We start from the raw sequence: 18,885 nt of genomic DNA on the forward strand, positions 1-18,885 counted from the left end.
AGCAAAAAAGTAGAAATATTTCGCATCTTTGGCTATGTCTAAGAGCTTTTTGAATGGGTTAAATCACATGTAAAGCGGTTTAATCTTATTTGAAGAACAGCAAATAAAATTCATATGAAATGAAAAAGTTTTAATAATGTAATCAGTTAATATTTTGATTCGGTTATAGTGATTCCACTTTGTTTCTATATATATAATTTAGTTCAATTATCTTTTCATTTATGTTTAAAAAACCGCTTGAGCTTTATTTGAAATATCAGACCAGAACTATAAGTTCAGTGGAAACTACAGTGGATCTTCCCTAACTCGAATCACCATAATCCACAAAAAACTTCGAGTTAGAGAGGCTTCGAGTTACAGAATTTTCAATAAAACATCAAATAAAAAAAGACTGTAAAATATAGAATTATACATAGTTTTATTTATTTACTTCGCATAAAGTTTTATGTGCATACGTTAAAACACGTATTCTGTAATCTTTTTCGTTGGTATTGTTTGCTCATGAAGTCTAATTAATGCAATCCATAAATATAATATCATATTTTTTGTTAGCCTCCATGCGATATAGAGAGACTCTTTTAAAATATGTCTCGATAGTAAAATTTTAAATTTTGTATTATCCACTAGTCGCAAAGTTCGATTTATGGAAGAAAATTTGTATGCAATTTTACTTCTATTGCCATTTCAAGAGTTCGAGTTATGGAGAACTTCGAGTTATAGAAGTTCGCGATATGGAAGGAAATTTGTTTGTAATTTTATTTCTAAACGCTATGCCAAATCAAAAGTTCGAGTTATAGCGATCTTCGACTTATAGAAGTTCGAGTTATGGAAGTTCCACTGTATATTTATTAGTCTTTAAATTTGAAGAAAAATTTATACAAGTGGTTTATTCTAAGGAGCTGGGGTTATAAAATCATTTAATATGACAAACCCCAATATTGTTTTTTTTTAGAAACACAATATTTCTGCGTACAAGCCTTTTATATATTTAAATGGAACCACTTTGTAAGGTTAAAACGAGAATAGATAAACATAATTCTACAAAAAATATTTATTAACCTGCTATGCATATATTATACTCTCCTCCGGATACCACAATTGATAAAATTTGTTAAATTATAAAGAAATCGGTATCAGTGTTATGTATTCATGGTAGATATTAAGTAAAGTCTGAGTAAATTTTTGACAGGATATACATATGTATTGTGTAGTACATTAAGCTTTGCAGGGGTGGCTTATAAGGCCTCGATATAAAACCAACCAAGAGCTCGGTCCGAATTTTACGACAATCTGATATATAATTTCAACACACTTGCGCTTTTTGGTATAGTGGTCTTATTTTTATTACTTCAATACTTCAATTTATTTTTTTATTAATTATTATTTATTAGCTCGTAAATAAATTATATATTTTTTAAGCACATACCTTATACTATTATCGTTAATTCAATTTTTGTTTTCGAATTTGAAATTTTCGAATTTGTTTTTTGAATTTCGAACTTGAGTTTTTTAGAAAGAACACCGACGGCTCAGCGCAACACACGCAACACTTTGTATAAGCTTTTATCAAGTTACTAACACACTGTTCAGAATTTACATATATTTTTTATGATTTATATTTCATTATCAATTCTTTTGTTTTGTGATTTATTGCTTGCCGTAATTTGAAAAAAAACACAACACTTTTCAACTTGTCAATTTTAATAAAAGACTTCACTAAATTCTTTTGAGAGATCTCACGCACAGCTGACAACAACAATAGCAATGCAAATTGGCAAATTGCCCACACTCAGCAACAATCCACGATTAGGTTCTGTTGTATCGAATATAGTATTTTAACGTATTTTTTCATATATACTTGATTTCGAAATCCAATTTGAAATTCACGCCAAAATCACCACACACGTTTAATATAAACAAAATACACGCTCCCATATGCACTACCGCACCGCGCCAATGTCGCAAGTGAACTACTCGACGTAGCGCCAAAACGAGCGACTGCTCTCGAACACAAATTAGCGGCAGCGTCCAGCGCCGATAGCCGGCCAGGTGAGTTGAGTGCTGCCGTTTGCTGTCAGTTCAAATTGGTAGGCGAGTGTATATGTGAGTAAAACAATAACAAATAAATAGCGGAGGAACCGGTTTCTATTTATCTTTTCTTATTTTCAAAGTCAAGTGGGTGGTGCTTGCCTCTAGACTTCCCACTCACACAAATTGTTCGTCATGCCTGGTCGGCTAGCTGTTGGAGTGAGTGCGTTGTGTGTTGTTATTGTTATGCTCAGCGTGTTTATTTATTGACTTTGTCGGTGGAGGAGAGCGCGCATGCGATCGAAACATTGATTCGACAATCCTATCGATCTTGTTGGTGGTGTTACCAGTGTTAACGAATAGTCAACGGATCTTGCGATCTTATGTGCTGATAGCGAACAGGTGTGCAAGACAGTTAAGTGTTTGTATATGTGTTGATGTGTGCGCTCGTTATTATTGGCTGTGTTGGCGTGTATCTCTCACATACTCAGATTGCGGCGATTGGTTGGTGTTGCCAACTTTATATTTTTGTAGATATATTTTTTGTTCATAATTAAGGTTATGGTTGATATTTAATAATGCCTTTATATTTTTAACAATGTCAAAATATTAGAATATGTCTTCTAGTACTGGTGCTCTCATAATAATACTATACTGTAGTTTGAGTGCTGGAGTCTTATGTCTTAGACGGAGTCTTCGTTATTTTTTTTTATTCTTCGACTAATTCTGAAGACAAAATCTAAGGTCTGACCAAAATTTAGATTAAAGGGCGAATGGGAATAAGTTTGATCACAGCCAAAGTCTTTTTATAGCTATATTCATTAAAATAGGAGAGCAACAATAGCGAAAATATTTAATGGATTTTTTTTTCATATTCCTAGTTAGTTCTAGTTAGTTAATTGCTTGCACATTGTTATTGTAAATGGATTTTAGAGATAAGAAAAGAGATTCCTTCCCTTTAGATTTACGGTATTTTTGTGGTTTTTTGACATTTTTTCGCATAACCTCACATTTTAAACTGTTCACTGAAAAAACAGCTTTTCATTTTCTTCAACGAAAGTTTTCGAAAAAATCATAGTGTAAATGTGTGAATAGTGAGTTGAATTTAGTTGATTATTATAATATAAATGAGAATGCACTATGTTAATGTGAACAAAAATAATTTTAGTAGGTAAAGGACCTCACAGCTCCACGGATTATAAGCTTGATCCTTGAGCTTAGAAGAAGTACAAAGTTGTTTAAAATTCTCCGCTAAGATAGTATACAACGACGATGGTTAAATTCAAATTTGAATGCGGGAAGCTTTCAAAAGGTGCCTTTCCTTTGTCAAAGATGATTTTAATCTCGTTTGGTGCCCATCGAACTGGGATTTGGAAGTTACTGCGTGTTTGGGTTCGACGGAAATACTCTGAAGAATCTGCTCCACCAAAAAATACCAGTTTGGTTTTACCTGTAAAAGGATATTGCACTAATATGATGTTGGCCCGTTCAAATGGCTTTCGACAAACAGCAAACGTCTCCAATAAGGGACTTAAGAATAGTGATTATATAGATATTTAGTGGTTGGGCAGTTCTGTTCTCTCTGACTTAATTAATAACAAATCTTAATTTCGGACCTGATAATAAATTCCTTATCTCTACGAGCTAAGGAACCACAGGGAATGCACGAACACATTATGTGTAAGAGATCATTGCGGTACAAGTAGGATTGAGAACGATGAATCTGCTAAGGGTACATCTAACAATATCGAGATGGTCCTATGCTCATTTTCAGCGATTGATTCTTTTACGAGTAAACTCGATCGGAGTAGACCATACAACGCGTTTGAAAGTCCAGTACATAACCGACAAGAAATGTTGTCTATTCGTTGCCATGAAATGATTAATTAATTCGACAATATCAGTCAAGGTTCTATTGAAATGTTCGGCATGATAGATATATGCTCAATAGTCCAGTTAGATAACAAATATATTTTCACGGTACTCCTTAACTTCTGCTAAATTCTCGGTGGAGGACATTGTTTCTCATATAGAAAGATGCCCACACTCCCCCAGATTTTAATGCCATACGTAACTTGTTCTTCAGTCTGAAACTAAAACTGGTGAAACTGCTGAAAATCAAAACTACGCGGTTGCACTCCCAGGACTCCTCATCACCTCTTTTAATCAGTTATGTATCACTGTTTCCATACGTATTTTAGCATTTTTTCTTATATTATTCCCTCAGGAAGTAATTTTTGATCTGGCAACACTCATGTTTGCATGTGACTAACAGGTTCATTGCGCATTGTTGTTGCGCTCACATTGTTATTCCCAACCACTTGACCCCGCCTACTGCGCACAACTGCAGCGAACAACTCGCACTGTCTGCTGGCGAGACAACATGGCAGCCACCACCAATTGGCGCACAGCAACAACCAAGTTCACTCAGGCGACTAGAGAAATGGCGGCGGCTGAAGGCATATAACAGAGAGAAGTAATAAAGCATGAAATATTGTTGGTGTTGGTGTTGGTGAGAGAGCGCGTCGCGACTGCACAGTTAACTGCGAGTAGTTGTTGTTGCTTATTTAACCGGCACGCTTTTTTACGATGATAATTACTAAATGTAGAACAAAGCAAACAAAAGCCGCTCTTATGTTGTAAAATTGTTTTTGTTTACATTGTTGACTTGTCAGCGTGTACTCGCTAGTGTACGAGATAACAGCTTGTAGGTATGTTTATTTATATGTGCGTTGTTGTTGTACTTGTCGTCTGGCGAGCGCACATGAATGAGTGTTGAATCTAAGCGTTTGGGATTTTATTTAGCTTGCAAGTGGCGACGACAAAAGATGGCGTTTGCCAGACTGCGAGCGAGCGCGCATGTCGACAAACACACATTCACATACATATACAGTATACATGTGAGTATGTTTCTAAAGCTGCTGCCGCTGCCGTTGCCACTGCTGCTGAGGTCGTGTTAGTGTTAACTTTTGATTGTTTTAAATTATTTTGCACGCGAACTTTTGCAGGAAAAGCAACGCTTCACTTTGTGGTTGTTGTACATAGCAACTGACTGTCTGTGTTTTCGTTTTCGTTTTGTTTTTGTTATTGTTTATTGCGTGCTCCACCAGCAACAACAAACAACACTTGAATGGCACGTCAAGTGAATGGCGGTTAATTGAATAAAGTTTTCGCGCACAGAGGGCGAAACAATAAATTTGATTAGCGGCTAAGTGGTGCTAGTGTTTGCACGTACATACATAAATTAATGTGCCACTATTGGGGACTAATAGCACACAGATTAAACAGAAATATATAAAGTTAAAGTGAGGAATGTTGGATATAATATTGTGGGTCTAATGTGTAATAGAATAAAATGATAGCTAAATAGATAGTAATTAACAAGAATTTAGTAATTTTATCAGTTTAAAGCATAACTTTTCGATTCGCTGATTAATGATGCTGATGTTGTTATAATTTCAAATTATTTTTGAAAAATAAAATGAAATGAAGAATGGGATTCTAAGAAAACGAAATTTGTCGTGTTTTAATGAGAATTTTTACTTATACCAAAAGACTGTAAAGGTACGAAATTTCTCATACAAAACCAGAAATCATTAAAATTAATCGCTGAATAAATGTTAGCTTGAAAGACTCCACCCATTACTAACATTTCATATAATTTCAGTATCAGACAAATTTGTATAGTTCGAAAATAACATTTTGTGTTGAAATATATACGTAAAATATTCTTTATTGAAAGTTGAGTAGTACATAATACGAGGTGTGTTCAAAAAATAACGGGAATTTTCGTTTTTTCACATTACATTAATGTCGTCGCCTTCAAAATAGTCCCCATTCTATATTATGCACTTCTGCCAGCGATTCTTTCAATTATCACACATTCGTTTCTGGCGTACAGTGGTGTGGGACTACTTTTCTGCTAACGGAGTTGGGCTATTATATACAATTTATGAAATTATGAGTCAGTCCGAGTACAAATGGATTTAAAAAAGTTTAATTTTACCTTATTCTGAATAGGAAATGCCATTGTGTTGGGTGTTCGAACCGGAATACGACCCAAAGGACACGTTCAAATATGCCAAATCTTGTGTTTAAGCAAATATTATCAATGTTTTGGAATAGCCCTAGATCTAAACCCTTTCGAGAACTTGTAAAAGCTGATTAAAAGGCGCATAGATAGGACTAACATTGAAAATACCGATAACTTTTAAGAGACTTCAAAGAGCCTGAAAATCGATTCTGATGAAAATCTTTGATAACTTAATTGCCTAAATGCCAAGAAGATGTCGTGAAGTGATAAAAAAACAATGGATTTGTAAAAAATATCAGTAAAACTTATTTTTTACTATTGCTTCCAAAAAGTTGCATATGTTTTGTCCACGTAATTTAAGAGGTGAAATCAAAATGGTATTCGTATTTTTTTTTTAAGAATGCAAATCTTTTGGTTTATAAGCGCTAAATAATAGTAATAATACCAATATAAAATAATTTCATTACCAATCAACAGTCTCCTAAGTTTAATGGTAAGATATACATACTTTTTCTAAAATCGTGTTTTAGTTGCATATGATATGGCCACCACTGTATATGGAGGGTGTTGCGTCGTTAGAATATTGTTTTTGGACAAGAATTCCTGAAGTTTTACAATTCTCGTTATTTTTTTTTTTACCCGAATATTTTGAAATTTTTGTACAAACTCTCTCTCAAAACAAGATCCTTAGTGCCGATACAACCATCTCATTAATTAAATTTTCTGAAATTTTGCTATATGCATTTAATTTATACCCAGTAAAATCTTATAGGGAGCTAAATCCAGCGAAAATTCTACATATTTTACAACACAATTCTGTTAAAAAACGCTTAATACATAAAATATCAAATGAGAATCATGTATAAAAAAAGAGTAATTGGTCTTCGTGTTAAATTTTTGAGCTCAGCTCTGTTAAAGGTTTTGAAACAAAGACTGCACATATTGAAAATTGATTTTGAGAATATATTTTTTATGAATTAAATAAGAAAAACTCTAAGAACATTTAGATTTGACAGTTTCCTTAATGATAAATTGTAAAAAAAAAAATCGAAATTATCCAAAAAGCTCTACATAAATTTCGATTAAAATTAAAAAATATAATTTTTTTCTAAAAGGCACCTTAGCAGACAAAGCCTTTGAACAAAGAATATCTCAAACAATTAATTAACCATTATAATATAATATGAAAGTATTTCCCACAAATGGCAGGAAAAACTCAGTGAAGAGTTATGAATGCTTATTACATACATATTTATATATGTATAAAAAAATATTTTTTTCTAGTCAGCAGCGAAAAACATTTAAGTTCGCCATTGGCACATTTTAGCCACACAAAGCAAAGTGTCGTAGTTACCGTTACAGCCATTGATTTATGCTTATGCAATTTGCCATTTTTGGAGCGTGAAAATTGCCATTTACTAAGTTCATGCTGTCACCTTGTTAAAATTATATTTAATTTATGACTCTTCATTAAGATTTAAGTGTTAACGAATCACTATAAATTTATTAAAAATGCATAGCATTAATCTTTGTCAAACGAAATTGATTAAAATAAAATAATTTGCAAATTTGGCCTGAAGTTGGAGTGGAAAAAAGTGACAGGGTCAAATAAATAAATTTATTGAAATAAAATAATGGCAAATTTGGAGTAAACCAAAAGTTTCCAAGCTGAAATATATTTTTCATGGGTTGCCTAGTTGGTGATGCGACTCTCCAGTGCGTGTGAGAAAGAATTGAATTAAATATAAATATTAGTAAAATCTAAGATTTTGATAAGATTTTCATATAAGAAATAAATAATAAATAAGGGTATAAAAAAACGACTTTGAGTGAGACCAAAAGTATATTTATATCAGACCTCTTCCTCTCGAATACATTTTTGATTGAGAACCATAAACCACAAAACGCATTTAAAAGATTTTTGGGCGCCTTAATTTCAATTTCTCACCTTGCATTTTCAATATAGTTCCTGTGACCATAAAGTAATAACAACCACACGAGCTAACAAGTTACGAGCATACGCGCCCGAAATGGCCTCATATCAAAGCATAAAAAAATGCTTCGCCTTTATAGCCGCTAATCCTAATTGTATAAACCAACAGCTGGCGGGCATTTGCCAGTCATAAATTATGCAACGGTGCTGCTGCTGAAATATATACAAAAACAACAAATGGCAGAAATCAAGTATGAGAGCGCAGGCGCACACAATGCCAATAAATAGATAAATTCAATTCGAATCGAATGCCTGAAACGTTTTGATAATCAACGCCAAGCTGAAGATGAGTTGAGTTGAGGTGAGGCAAGGAGTGGTGATGAGACGCGACGCGACCAATGAGGTTGTTGAATTGCAATTGAATGGCGCTGCGTTGTGTTGACTAAGTAAAGAGAAATGCAAAGCGGCGAGCAAAGTGAAAAGATACAAATCCAATTTAAATTCCGAAAATTCGACAGGATGCCATAAGTGGTGCAACACACAAAGACGGAGTTATGTGTGGACATACCCGGCAGTGAAAGTTAAACGAGAGAGAAACTACTTCAGAACTAATCCAAAATTTATTTCCAACCTGGTTTTAATATACCAGAAATATTTCACATATTACAGAAAATCAATTGGTTCTAATATTAAAGATTGATGAATCGAACAACCAACTGGTATAAATGTATTAAACTGGTATAAATCGAATATACTAGATTTTTGTATAATAAATGGTTATGCCACTTTATAAAAAATATTCATGAGCTATCTGAATAATTTTGTCTTTAGTCTGAGATGTCGTTTTCTCGACAAAAGAGCAGAGTTCTAGTATAACGAACATATTGACTTTTCCTGTAGGGTATACGTTGGAGCGCATATGTGTAGGAGTAGCAGCGTCTTTATGCATATGAGCACAACCGACGACGACACCCCTTGCTGCGCTCACAGATTAAATGAAACATTGCAGCCATACATCAACGCCAAATGTACGTTAAGCGCCAAAGGATATGCAGCGCCAGCTGTTGGCGCTACGCTCAGGTTAAAGACGGCGCTTTATTTGCGCTTCATTTCAATTAAATCTCAATTTAACGAATGACAGCATTTGAGTAACTATAATTGGAATGACCGACAAAATATTCAATTTGGCGAAACACTGCACCAGACAGTGGTGAGGAAACGAAATTGGTATAAAGCATAAGGCAGGTAGAGAACCGGCGAAAAATTTTAAATTTGGTCAAACGATATTTTGTCATCACTTTTACTCTTTAAAAATTTTTATGCAACGTTTTAATGCTTCATTGGCGCTGGAGAGCGCGCACTGAAGCGCATTGCACCGGAAGTTTAACCTTTAGAAGACAGTTGTGCCGAGCAACAACAAACAAACAAAGAAGTGGTGAGTATTAGCACTATATGATAGTTGTTGTAGGTTTTTGTTTTGTGCCCTAATAAATGGGGTGTTAATATGCAATTTGAAATAAACAAGTGTGCTCAAATAAAAGTATTTACTTGCGAATGGGAAATTTGTTAATTTTTACATTTCACTTTTTTCCGCCAACAACACGCGCACTATTTCCCTTCGCTTGTACCCGCGCTTAACTGAGGCAATTTCACGCTTCATCGAGAAGCAAATAAAATAAAAAAATAATAGAAAATATATATAAAATACGAAAATTTGTAAAGCCAACGTCTGGTTTCACGTACATATTTAGGTTGTTCAATATCTTCCTTCCCTTCCCCCTTTTCGTCTTTTGAATTTCGCGGCTTATAAGCCATTTTAAACCATCTGCAGAAGGCTGGATATACAAAAAAGCTTAATGTTTGGACGCCTGCGATATGCTGCTGAGACGGAACGAACTCGACTCATTTTTGAAGCGGATGGTGACTGGCGACCAAAAGTGGATTACATACGACAATATCAAGCGAAAACGGTCGTGGTCGAAGGCCGGTGAATCACACCAAACAGTGGCCAAGCCAGGAAGGTTTCGCTGTGTGTTTGGTGGGATTGGAAGGGAATCATCCACTATGAGCTGCTCCCATATGGCCAGACGCTTAATTCTACCATTTACAACTGGAACAACTGGACCGCTTGAAGCAGGCGATCGACCAGAAGCATCCAGAATTGGTCAACAGGAAGGGTGTAGTGTTCCACCAGGACAACGCCAGACCACACACTTCGTTGATTACTCGTCAGAAGCTACGGGAGCTCGGATGGGAGGTTTTATCGCATCCACCGCATAGCCCGGACATAGCGGCAAGTGATTATCACATGTTCCTGTCCATGGTGAACACCCTTGGTGACGTAAAGTTAAACTCAAAAGAGGCTTGTGAAAAGTGGCTGTCCGAGTTCTTCGCAAATATGGAGGGGGACTTCTACGAGGGGATATTATGAAGTTGACGTCTAGATGGAAACAGATTATTGAACGAAAGGGTTAATACCATGGAAACCTTTTAAAAGGGTTTCGGTAAAAATTAAGATACGGGATGAAAGGGATAATCACTAGAACAAAACTATTGTAATAATACAGTAGTATTTTTCAAACTAAGCTAGGAGCGTCCGTGGATATTAAATGGTCTAGGAACTCAGAGATTCGAAAACGTTTAAACTTACATCCCTGGACTTACATCCTCGTTTTTATTATCTTCGCACTGAAGCCAGTTTATTCACGGAACTTCTGTTTCAAATTCAAAGAATTAAAGCAAGCATAAAGTGAAACTTAAGTGATTTAGGTACAACAATCTTTATTCTATTCTTCTATTATCGAATAACGGAACTTTTTTGAACACTTCAAGGGTATTTGTCTTAAAGGCTTGATATATTATCGATAGTATAACAGTATTTCTAGGACACAAAAAATGGTTGGACTGGGTCTTTGAGACCCATCAATTGATAGCCAAACATTACATCAGGAAAGTGAAACCTAAATTCATGAATAAATATCTTTTTATAAAGTAGGTTGACCTTATTGAACCACTCTACGGAGGCGATCGGCTCAGCTGACTCACACATTTATTTATTGTCCATTTATCCATTATATTAATATCATTACGTAACACATAAACAAACATATATACAAATAGAATGGTTTCATTGAACTTTCAAATAGCAATGAACTTTAATAAAGGTAATAAATAGGTTATCCATTGACGCAGGCGTTCGCATTCCGCATAGCTTGCGCTGTCAGTCAAACGGTCAATGTGCGCGCGCAAGGTGCACAACAGCAGTGCACATATGCCAACGCCATTCGCTGCCACACCAACGCCAACTGATCGATTGTGCAATGAAGCCATGCGTCCCAGCGACGAGGACGTCAACGGCATCGCCCTTTACGTAAGCGCACACGTCAATTTCGCAGCACCTTACACGCCAAGCAACAGTCTTCACACAAGAACACTCACTCATACGGTCAGTCATGTGTAAGGTGGATATATTAACAAATTATCTACATATGTATCTATACGGCACATGCGCATGCGCGCGTTCGCGTCCTTTTGTAATAATTACTTATATTATCGCTTCACAATTGAATTTCCGGTACGGAAATGGACAGATGTCGCGGAAATTGTTACAAAGTGCACACATTTAATTGCGCAATTACGTATTAAAACGATTAAACATTTTTTTAACTCTCCATTTTTAATTTTTTTTTTTGTAAAAATTTTACTTTTCATTTATTACAATTGTGCGGGGTAAAATGCTTGACGAAATTACATATTTGTTAGTTTCGATAAAAATTTTATGAGGACTGTAACTTTTGCTTTTATTGTTACTGAAGTGGTACTACTTTCAGTAGTAAGGAAGACTTATCGAACCAAGTTAATTTGAGAACTATCAAGGAATACATATGTGAAAAAGGGAAATAATACCAAAGGAGATCATAATTGAGTTTTAAGTATAAGATCACTTTAGAGATTATAATTAACAAATCCAAACAAGGTTAGATCACCGAAATAATACCCATTGGCAGTATAAAATTAGGATTTATACCGATACCCTTAAACAGACTGCCGTGGGAATCGACTGATTTACCACAGTTACTCTTGCACAATGACGTTCTATATATTATAAAATTATTTATTTTTCTTACTTATCCAGACTAGACCCTGGCTTACACAAGCTTTCAAAACAAGTCCTCAATGATACTAACCACAAGTTGTCATTCCACTCTAGCCTTTCATCTAACACATCTTTCCTTATGATCCATCCCAGTTGAAAAGGTAAGTTGTCCTTATAACAACAACGAATACACATAATCAAGAAATACATCCATCCACTCAATTAAGGAAACCTTATTTCTTCGAATAATGAATAATTCTCCAAAATATATAGACATGATGATGGGTCTGAATGCGCCCTCTGTGGATGCGAAAACGTATTACATGTATTCTTTGGGTGTCCACGATTCGAATGTGAAAGAACGGAACTGCAGGAACTACTAAAAGAACGCCTCACACTAGGAAATATAGTGGCGCACATGATCCAATCACCAAAAGTATGGAACCAAGTAAGAGCATGGTACGCGAGAGCTCTAACAGAGATCAGAAAGAATGAGTGGCAACGCAACAGCGAAAGGAGGATGACGTGTGATCAGTAGACCAAATTGGATTGGATCAGTTTATTTACAGTCCTCAGTCCTAAAAACGTATGTTATAGAAATAACGGTAGTTTTATGAACACTTCAAGGATATTTGCCTGGATGAGTTGACCAAATCAGTGTCGGACAAAAAATAACAACTGATGTTCTATGGTCATAAGTTTGAAACAAGGAATAATATATGCGATACGAAAAACAATGTGGCACCAGATCCACATGAATTTTTTTTTAATTAAGGGCCGATTTTTCAGTTCCCGAAACAGTTTTGGTCTCTGAAATATGGATCAAATTTGCTTCCGCCATTTTCCAATAGATGTCTCTAGGTTCAAGCACTGGTCGATTAAATCGATTAAATCGTTTTATATCGATCTTGGACATTTGTGTCAACATTAACCCAACAAAATATTTGTAGAGATCTGTTTGCATCCCAAACTTCTTCTCAACTGAAAATGTCACTTTTTGAGCCGAATGCTCGACGTTTGCGGGAAATTTTGCTTTTCTTTTTTAATTCCAAGAATAGTTCGGCTGAGGCTCATCGAATGCTTTCGGATACGTACGGTGAGGCTGTCCTAAGTGAAAGAACATGTCGCGAATGGTTTCAACGTTTTAAGAATGGTGATTAAGGTCATGCTCTGCATGAACGCAATTGATGCGTTTTTGGCCGCGCACTAAAATAAAAACGGCCACAGTACGAGGAAAGACACGATAAAGTCATTCTCCAGCATGACAATGCTCGGCCTCACGTCGCAAAGGTGGTCTAAAAATATTTGGAGACGCTGAAATGGGAGATCTTACCCCACCCGCCGTATTCTCCAGACGTTGCTCCATCTGACTACCACTTGTACCGATCGATAGCACACGGACTAGCTAACGAGCACTTGAGTTCTTATGCAGAAGTCAAAAATTAGATTGATACTTGGATCGACTCGAAAGATGAGGAGTTTTTTCGTAACGGAATACGCATGCTGCCAGAATGATGGTCAAAAGTAGTAGCTAGTGACATCCAATATTTTGAATAACATTTTTGTAACCGTTTTTATACAATAAAATTTATAAAAAAAAAATGGCGGAAGCAAAGTTGAAATTTTCCCTCGATTAATTTCAAATAGTTTTTGCAAACTTTATAAATCGCTTGTGCTTTGATTTTGCCTTCATTGTCTGAATATGAAAACAAAAAGAAAAGCTAAACGCTAACTAAAGTTTTCTAATATACATATATTAATTGATATATATAGATTACAATATTTCATTACTCGCGCCCATTCACACATCAATAATTCATAAATAGAAAAAATCTCTAATTAGAACAATTATGCACGACTACGTAACTGACAGTTCTACACACCTTAGCCTGTAACCTTTTGACCCACCAAAAAGTAGAAAAAAATTAGATGCGTGTGACAGTTATGAGCTACTTTTCTACAATGTAATTGACTTACAAACAACAACTACTACATGTATTAGAGGAATAATCACAAATCTAGGGGTAAATTAAATTTGTACCTTCTTATTTGAACTTATAATTTATGTTGTGTAAATGTTGCTACTACATAATACGGTTGAGGGGGGCAGCAGGTACACATTATATTCGGTTGATATGGATATCTGTATATATCTGACTGTTAAATTACCCGCAATTAGTTAAGGTTACTGCAAATGCGCGATGAAATGGTCGAGATTAGAGAAAATTTTCTAATTCGGCTGCGTGCACATTTGCGTACGCAGAGCGCTCTCGGGAAGCGACAATGGAAAAATACACGAAAATACAACAAAATTAAATAGTGGGTTAGTAAGTAAACTCAGTTTGTTTGTCAAATTTGTGGGAGGGCGCCGCAAGGTGTCACCAATATCACACGCATTGACGTGGCTCTGACGAGGCAAACGCGTCGGCGGTTGGCGGAGTGAGGTACCTAATGTGCCCAAACGGTGCGCGTAATTGCCAACAAAAGCGAAACAAAATGAGAAATGATAAAAACTAATTGTAGTAGCAGTAGTTAATAGAAAGCGGTCGCAACAAAGAATGCTCGAAAAAACAAAAACAAAGGTTATCGACGCTGCTGTCAAGATATTAGCTCACAGCTAAGGCTGACTATACACTACACAAAATGAATGCCAACGAAGGTTGTACAGAGTTGTATATAGTGTTCACTAGTGAATGACTAGGCAATGTCAGAATCTTAGATAGTTTGGGAATCGTATAAAGAATTGAAGTAAATATAATTTCTTGTCTAACTTTATTGATAAGGCAATGTTTTGAGCCAAGAAGTGGCGGTTCGAAAACGGTTATATAAGCTTCTTTTTCGATTAGTTTCTACTTAGATAGTTGGATTGAGAGTATGAATTGCAGTCTTGACAATAGGTCTTAAATAATAACACTAGTTTCTATTTTCAGCGCTTGGAGTCAATTAAAAGGCTTTTAGTTTTTATTAAAAATCTGTCCGCTGAGAGAGACAGTCTATTTTTGTGGCAGATACAGAATAATGTTTTAGGTAAATATTTAGGGTTATGTACGAGCATTTAACAGGTTCTACTTAACCGGATCGTGCCGTATTTTGTTGATACAATAACTAGGTTATCAGTAAGGATGTCTAAGCTCTTTGAAGCTATATTTGTTTATTCCCTAAACTAAACTAATAAACTAGTTTGCTAAAACTAAATGTTCATTCGGAGATGCTTCTTTCAAGCACTTCATGAGATAATAAATGCTCTCTCTTTGGTGATGTCAGAGTCTTTTCCGAAGTAACATCAGCTGAAAGAGAGTACAGGGGTTAGGTTAGAGTGGCTGATCTCCGGTGCCACAAGAGATCTCACTTGGACAGCTAAAGCCGGTCCTTTGTGATGCCAATAACTCCTAAAAATGGACAAGACACACAAGCAACGACAAAGCGCTTTGAGCCTTTCACGAATTTGTGCAGGCAATTAATTTATAGTCAGGATACTTCAGCTGGTTCCTCGAAGTTTGTACTGCCAATATATCTACGTCGCAACTTAGCGAAAGCTTGACAATGAAGGAGAAAGTGTCTCGATGACTCAATCTCTCCTTCTTCCATGCAACTGTGAGCCTCACGGCATGTAGCCCCATTGGGCAGAGATACCTATCATCACTGCCAGCTGGACCTTATTACCAGAATGATCTCGCAGTCGCACAGGTACGAATTGATTTTCAACGTCTACCGTGCTCATTTAACTACCATTGATTCATTGCAGAGAGGCAAGTGAATAGAGGGGCGCACCAGCTTGTTCCCACTCTGATGAGATTGCAGTTTGGGTGCCCTTACGCGCAGACTCATCGGCTTTGCAGTTTCTAGCGATACCGGTATGGCCTGGGACCCAAACGAGTATTATATTAAAGTATCTGAGTAATCTATCAGATGCAGCCTTTATGGCAGCCAACACCGCTTGAAAAACGGTGCATTAATATGGCTGCCTAAAGCTGTACTTAACGCCCTTGCTCCTAGCTCCTTGCAGAGGACTTCTTCTCCAACTTTCCCTTTGAACTTAGTTCCATCCGTGAAAAAGGTTGCCGCGCCTCTTCTCCACCTGCTTCGATCCGCCCACATTTCTTCAAATCACCAAAATGATATACATTTGTTGGTAAGATTCTCTTCTTATAATTCTCATTAGTTCGTATATTAACTTCATCCATTTTAATATAGTCGAATTGTTTAAGACCACAATTAAAATTCAAAATTCATTAATTGTATTTCGACAAGAACAGATCTAAGCAATCTATTTCTAGAGGGTCGAAATAATTTGGGTGTCGGGTATTATTACAAGTCCTATGACCTGTTTATATGATGGTATATACAGTTTCGAAGTATATAACTATTTATGGATCGAAATCGTGTAGATATGAATACTATTTTAAGCAATACGAAATATGTAGAACCCTCTATAATAGAAAGATTTCAAACATCTTCAGCAGAATTTGAACTCGTCGATAGTAAAGTGGTTACATTTATAGACTTTACTCTAAACATGTCTATCACATTAAGTTGCTTGAGAATACCGAAAGTGTGCGCTCACCTTGAGCGTATCACTAACCTCACCACTCACTATACATAATTTACATAACATTTTGGTAATGTGATACGATTTTCATCTACTTGCAAATGTTGACATATTTCGTTTTTCTTTTGTTCAGGCCGCTGTGCGTTGCTTGTGAAGGTAAATTGGCCTAAACGGAAGAATGTTATTAACTGGTTTATGCAACAAATCGAGATGGCGGCAGCGATAAGCCGCCCCCAAAATAGCAGTAATAAAATTGACCAGCGGCAAATGAAATACAAAATGCTGGTGCGGGGGTGTCTAAGTGTCTCTGTGTGTGGAAAAGGGACAGGGCGAAAGTTGAAATGTAGCTGAAAATTTCCGACAATTAAAATGAAAGGCGAAACGTAGTACAAGCACATTAATCAAATAATTATAATTTTCGTTAGCATTGTGTAATAATTGCTAGTTGTTGTTTTTTCTTTCTTTCTTATAAAAAAATGTCAAATACAATGTGGGACCAAATTTAGTTAGTAATCTATATAGTTAGGAATCTATATGTGTATGTAAGGAGCAGGCGAAATATTAAAGAAAGCAAGTCCTACGTAGAAAAGAGACTAGAAGTGAACTCAGACCGTTGGTAATTACTACAATACTTAAGCAGTAGTAAAGTAATTATAAATGTAATGCAATTAAAACTCATATACATACATATATATTAGCATTTATATATGTACATATATAAGCTTAGCGTTTGCAATAATGAGTTCAGCATTGCGTTGAGTTCTAGTATCCAAAGAGAGCAAAAAAAAACTCCCATTACTCGCAACCCGTGGTAATTACAGGTTAATTTCAATACATTAAAGTTAGTTTGTCACAATTAAATTTAATGTGTGCACACAATAAATCAAATAAAGCATATGAAATTCAATTAGTCTACAAATTTAATAAATCAGCAGAATTTGTTGTTGTAATATACAACGCACGGGGTACAAAATGGCTACCAAATAATTGATTTAACCTGAATTTTGGAGGTTAGTGGTAGGGTGGTTTCGATAATGTTCATAAAAATAATGTTCTAACATTAAATTTATAAAAAAAAATTTTAAATTCGCACGTAGAAAGTAGGATTATTTAACTTTTAGTTAGACTCAGGAAGTGGAGAGTGGGCCTATTTCAAGGTATCGTTATACAATTAAGATGTAGTTTCATTTTGAACAGACTTTGTTGTATATAATTAGGCACAGACTCGTTTTTAGGTTCCTAAAGGCCTAAAATGGCATTATGGAAATTTTTTAATTCCGAATCTAGACCATAATAATTGAGGAAAAGTATGTCATTTGGTGAATATTGATGTTTTATATGGTCTATTTTGGAAAAAAATGGAAATGCAAAATGGGCCACTTATGGATCAAAAACCATATCTCAGGAACTACTCGACCGATTCGAATGAAATTCGGTACATAATATTTTCTTGACACCCTGATGACACGTGTGGAAAATGGATGAAATCGGTTCGCAACCACGACAACTTCCCATGTAACTCACTTTTGAACTCCATGTTATTTCTTCATTTTATAATATATAAATAAGGAATCAATGAAGATACCGAAATAAAACATTAAACAAATCTGTGGCAGCACTTGTGAAAAAATTGTCGAAATCGGACTATTACTTTTCAAAGCCCCAAATATCGAATATGAAGAATTCAGTGCCCCATGGTAATTTTTCACCGAAAATTTCGGTAAATCTCTCAGGTATCTTAATTTAATTCAGAGGAAATATGTTTCTTCTAATAGTGTGTCTCTGTACCAGAAATGGTTAAAATCGGGTCATAACTTCCTCTAGCTCTCATATTCCTAATTGTAGGATTTTTAAACTCGAACTTAGCCTTTCCTTACTTGTTAATATTAAAATTAATAGATTGATGTTTCAAAACTACTTATTTTTTAAGTTACAAAACAATCTAATAAAATAAACCGACTTTTGATTTGTGAAGGGATCGAAGGTAAAGTGTTTTTCAATGAGACAAAAACGGTTTGGGAAATGAAAGTTCTTTATTCAGAAATGAGCCTCATCGCTGAAGATAGATGATTTTTCGATGAAAATCCGGATCATTTTCAAGTTGTTGCTCAGCCCAATTCACGAACATACGACGATTTTGGTGATCAAGCGGCTGCAGTTCTTGCGTCAACTTGATCTTGTAAGGATGTAGGCCAAGAACTTTCCGCAAAATTCGCCATAGCAACGTTACGGAGATGCCCAACGCT

General features: G+C 35.6%; 1 protein-coding gene across 1 annotated transcript in view; it reads right to left on the minus strand.

The window, feature by feature from the left end:
• The window catches only part of LOC105217266 (homeobox protein aristaless), an 84,193-nt gene extending 82,141 nt beyond the window's left edge, over positions 1-2,052 (minus strand). The window contains exon 1 of the mRNA XM_054227385.1: positions 1,427-2,052. The gene's annotated coding sequence lies outside the window, so the exon portion shown is untranslated. The remainder of the gene's footprint in view (positions 1-1,426) is intronic.
• Positions 2,053-18,885: the final 16,833 nt, after the last annotated feature.

The sequence above is a fragment of the Zeugodacus cucurbitae genome, chromosome 3, assembly GCF_028554725.1.
Source record: "Zeugodacus cucurbitae isolate PBARC_wt_2022May chromosome 3, idZeuCucr1.2, whole genome shotgun sequence".
NCBI classification, from domain to species: Eukaryota; Metazoa; Arthropoda; class Insecta; order Diptera; family Tephritidae; genus Zeugodacus; species Zeugodacus cucurbitae.